Source organism: Heterodontus francisci, chromosome 12, assembly GCF_036365525.1.
Source record: "Heterodontus francisci isolate sHetFra1 chromosome 12, sHetFra1.hap1, whole genome shotgun sequence".
NCBI lineage: Eukaryota > Metazoa > Chordata > Chondrichthyes > Heterodontiformes > Heterodontidae > Heterodontus > Heterodontus francisci.
Window position 1 is genome coordinate 115519917 of NC_090382.1, and position 5308 is coordinate 115525224.

Here is a 5308-nt window from a genome sequence, read left to right on the forward strand (position 1 = left end):
TCGGGTTTAGATTTTTAAGTATCACAAACTCACCGTTTTCCTGTTTAAACTCAAGAAAACCTGTCCAATTGTTTTTTTTACGATCACAACAAAGGTGAAAGGTAAAAGACTCACTGAGGTGATAAGCACATCCATTGTTTAAAAAGGAAAAAACCCTGTTGCGGTCAAATAAGAGGAAGGACACGAGGGGACCTTGTGACCCCGCCATGCCTAATTGTAACTCAACATAAAAAAAACAGATTATCTAGTCATTACCTCATTGGTGTTTGTGGGAGCTTGCTGTGTGCAAATTGGCTGCTGCTACTTCCGACACCAATGATTACACTTCAAAAAGTACTTAATTGGCTGTAAAGTGTTTTGGGATGACCTGAGGTGAAAGGCGTTCGATAAATGCAAGTTCCTTCTTTCTTTCTTTAAAAGAATGTCAATTCTTTAAAAGGTTAATTTTCTTTATAAATCATTTTGATTTTTTTCCCCTAATTTTTCACGTGAGATCTTTGGAAGATTTTTTTTATGATGAGTTCTGTCATGATCATTTGCCAAGGGTGTGTCATGAAAATATTAATTGCCCCTGTAGAGTCCAATAGATCAATAGATAGGCAATGAAATCTGCCATGATTCATCCTTACCTAACCAGCAGAAGCAATCAGCAACTGAAAGATCAATCTGTCGGAACATGTTACACAGTACAGTCTGTCTAATACAGACGTCCTGTGAGCATACTCATTCCGAGCTAATGACACCACCCGGCAACAGATTTAATGCAATTTGTGGTCAACAAAGGCAGCCAAAGGAAAATATAATAAAAACGGAAAATGCTGGATCGAAGTGTACAAGGTTCTGACAACTTTGGATAAGGTAGACAAAAAGAAGCTGTTCCCATTAACTGGGGTAAGGGGGATGAGGGGGACACAGATTTCAGCTTTTGGGCAAGAGATGCAGGGGAGATGTGAGAAAGAACTTTTTTTACAGAGTGAGTAGTAATGAATGATTTCAAAAGGAAATTGGATGGGCACTTGAGGGAAATAAACGTGCAGGGCTACGGGGATAGAGCAGGAGAATGGGACTGACTGGATTGCTCTACTGAGATCTGGCATGGACTCGATGGGCCGAATGACCTCCTTCTGTGCCATAATTACTCTATGAATCTATGACTCTATGGCTGAAATTTTACTGGGCCACTGAGAGCAAGGCTGGTGTGAGTGGGGGTGTGGATAACGGTGGGGGGTATGGGGTGAGTGGGTGTTAAATACAGTCAGGATGCGTTCGGCCGGAAATTCGACTTTGTGACATTGATTCCGCATTTTACAAGAGGTGGAAACCATGGAGGGCAGACTTCTTACAATGATGGGCCGGGACCTCAATTAAGGTTGTTAAGACGACAATTAACCTGAATTTTACAGTGCTTTGACAATTTTATCAACAGCTCACAGGAACAATGGGGCTTCACAGCCCTGCCTGCTTAAAGGATGCAGCAAGGAGGCGAGTGTTCAGTGCTGCCTCTGCCCAGCAGCCATACTGAGAGCCAACAAAAGGTGGAAGGGAGGGTGGTGAATGTTGGGCATTGCTGGATGATGGCAGGAAAGGGGGTAAAGGTGCCAGCAATGACTGAGGGGGCGCGTAAAATTGCAGTACTGTCTGAGGAGGGATGCGACAGGGGTTGCAGAGGGACAGTAACATTTGCTTCCAAGGGACTAGCCAGGGAATGGTCTGGGGAGGAGTTGGCTGGAACAAATGTGCAGAACTAGGAGAGAGCCTGCCTGCCATAAGCCTGATCCACCCAGTCTTTGTAGCCCTGAGGAGGATTAGCATAGAGGAACAGAGGTCCAGGAACTGGGGAGGGCACAGCCGGAGTGTCAGGGGCAGCAAGAGGGCTAGCCTCCAGCTGGCAAAGCCAGAGAAGCACGCACCAACATCCTCCTGCCTGAAGAAGGGCCCATTCCCGGGAGAGAGTCCACTGTACACTGCTGAACTATCTCCAGAAAGCCGAGAGGCAGCGTCAGTGCAGACTGAGACTCTACAGGGAGGCTGTCACTGATCTATGCACCATGCTGCAGGCCGAGCTGAGACCCACGGTGTTCAGTGGCGTCGTGGTATTGTCACTGGACTAGTAACCCAGAGACCCAGGGTATTTCTCTGGGGACATGGGTTCAAATCTCACCACAGCAGAAGGTGGAATTTGAATTCAATTAATAAATCTGGAATTAAAAAGCGAGTCTAATGATGGCCATAAAACCATTGTCAATTGTTGTAAAAACCCATCCGGTTCACTAATGCCCTTTAGGGAAGGAAATCTGCTGTCTTTACCTGGTCTGGCCTACATGTGACTCCAGACCCACAGCAATGTGGTTAACTCTTACATGCCCCCTGAAATGGCCTAGCAAGCCACTCAGTTGTATCTAACCGCTACAAAGTCAATTGGACTGCAGCGGTTCAAGAAAGCAGCTCACCACCACCTTCTCAAGGGCAATTAGGGATGGGCAATAAATGCTGGCCTGGCCAGCGACGCCCACATCCCATGAATGAATTTTTAAAAACTCAATGTCCGGCCCTGAAGATTACTGTGGCTGTCATTCTCTACACATCCAGCACTTTTCAGGGATCTACTGGGGGACATGCCTGGGATCTCCCAGGCTCCAGCCCATCTGTGCATCAATGAGGTGACCAATGCCCCATTCAAGAGGCCCACCGCTTATGTGCACTACCAAGCAGACCCGGACAGTCAGGCGAAGAGGGCCATTGCTGGATTCCTGTAGGTACAAAATATCATTGCCTGCAAGCAAGCGCCCATCAAGGCTCCCACAGACCAGCCAGTGGCCTTCATCAACAGAAAAGGTTTCCATTCCATCAATGTCTGACTAGTCTGTGAATGTTGAAAGCGAATTCTTCGGGTGTGCACACATTTCTAGGGAAGCAGCCACAACGCCTACATATTAAGGCAGCCCCAGACGTCAGAGCTGTTCCAGTGCGTGCCTTCAGGGCTGGATTCCTGGGGACAAGGGCTACTTGTTGAAGGTATGGTTGCTCAGGCCTATGAGGAACCCATGCACGGATGCACGTACAGTACTTGCCACAGGTCTGCCCTTGCAACCATTGGCCAGGCCATTGGACTTGCTGAAGATGACCGAGATCACTCCAGTGGAGCCCTTCAGTATGGGCCAGTGGGGGTCTCATGTATTGTGGTGGTCTGCTGTGCTCTGCACAACACTGTTTTCCCATAAAAACTAGCTCAACACTTATGCTGGTGACAGCCCTTTGGTCCACGATGAACCTCATGAATGCATCCTCTGTTTGGGTGCACTGAAGGGACCTTGTGGGGTCGCCAATGATAGATGGGTGCCTCTTGCCGGGATACAGCCATGCCTCTGATAGAAAATACCTCTGCCGAACCCCCTTGCCACCAACTGAGTGGTCATTCCCTGTCGAAAGTAAAGACCAACTCCTAATATTAGAGCATTAAGGAAACGTGCCTGGTAACTTGTTTTAATATTTAGCTTCATAACTGTTATACTGCAATGGGAGCAAAGGTCAAGTGGCATGATGCCTCTTGAAACGGATTTCATTCTCAGGAATTCATGCCCATTCCTATTTTGGCCTGTGCAGGTGGTAACGAACCTTCTCCCTGAATCTCTGGCATAGCTAAGTAGACTATTAGGCCACCTCCGAGGACAGTTAAGACCCAACCACATTGACATGGTCCTGGATTGATAGATAGGCCAAACTGGGTAAGGAGGCCAGCTTTCCTTCTAAAAGATATTAGTGAGCCAATTGGGTTTATATGACAACCCAAAATTTCAGTTATAATTACTGATACCAACTTTTTATATCTAGATTTCTTTTTTAAAATCTGAAGCCAAATTCTCAAAATGTCAGAGGGAGTTACATTGCTCTGTGTTGTCTATAGGCCATCAGCTAGTGGGAAGGACGTGGAGGAACAAATTTGCAAGAAAATTATAGAGAGGTGCAAAAATTATAGGGTAATTTTAATGGGGGACTTTAATTATCCAAACATAGACTGGGATAATAGTAGTGTAAAGGGCAGTGAGGGGCAAGAGCTCCCAGAGTGTGTTCAGGAAAATTTTCTACAACACTATTTTGCTAGTCCAATGAGAAAAGAAGCACTGCTAGACCTCTTTCTTGGGAATGAGGTGGGCCAAGTGGATCAAGTATCAGTAGGAGAGCATTTAGGTAATATTATCATAAGGCTTAGGCTGACTATGGAAAAGGACAAAGAACAATCCAGGGGAAGAATAATTAACTGGGGGAAGGTCAACCTCAATGGGGTAAGAATGGAGCTGGGGTGAATAAATTGGAGTCAAAAGCTGGCAGAATAACTGATAGATAAGCAACAGGCTACCTTCAAAGAAGCGATCGGGAACAGTCAAAATATGTTCCCTCGAAAGGGAAAAGTAGGGCAAACAAATCCAGAGCTCCCTGGATGACAAAAGAAGTAGAGATTAAGATAAAGAAGAAAAAGTGTGCTTATGACAGATGTCAGGTAGAAAATACTATTGAGAACCAGGCTAAATACAGAAGGTCCACAGGGGAAGTGAACAAGCAAATAAGAGAAGCAAAGAGAGAGCATGAAAAGAGACTGGAAGCTAGCATTAAAGGAAATCCCAAAGTTTTTTATAGGCATATAAATAGTAAAAGGGTGATAAAAGGAGGGAACAGAAAGGGGATTTACACATGGAGGCAGAGGGCATAGCTGAGGTATTAAATGAATACTTTGCATCTGTCTTTACCAAGGAAGAAAATGCAACCCAGGCAACGTTGAAAGAGGAGGTAAGTCAGACACTAGTGGGGTTTAAAATTGATAAAGAGGAAGTATTTGATAGGCTGTCTGTACAGGCAGAGGGGGACAGGTTGAGAGAGCAGTTAATAAAGCATACAGTATACTAGGCTTTATTAATAGGGGCATGGAGTACAAGAGCAAGGAAGTTATATTGAACTTGTATAAGACACTAATCTGGCCTCAGTTGGAGTATTACATCCAATTCTGGGCAGCGCACTTGAGGAAAGATATGAGGGCATTGGAGAGAGTGCAGAAAAGATTCACGAGAATGGTTCCAGGGATGAGGAATTTAAGTTATGAAGATAGATTGGAGAAGTTGGGACTGTTTTCCTTGGAAAAGAGAAGGCTGAGAGGTGATGTGATAGAGGTATTCAAAATCATGAGGGGTCTGGACAGAGTAGATAGAGAGAAACTGTTCCCACTTGTGAAAGGATCGAGAACGAGAGGGCACAGATTTAAAGTATTTGGTAAGAGAAGCATAGTGACATGAGGAAAATCTTTTTCACTCAGCGA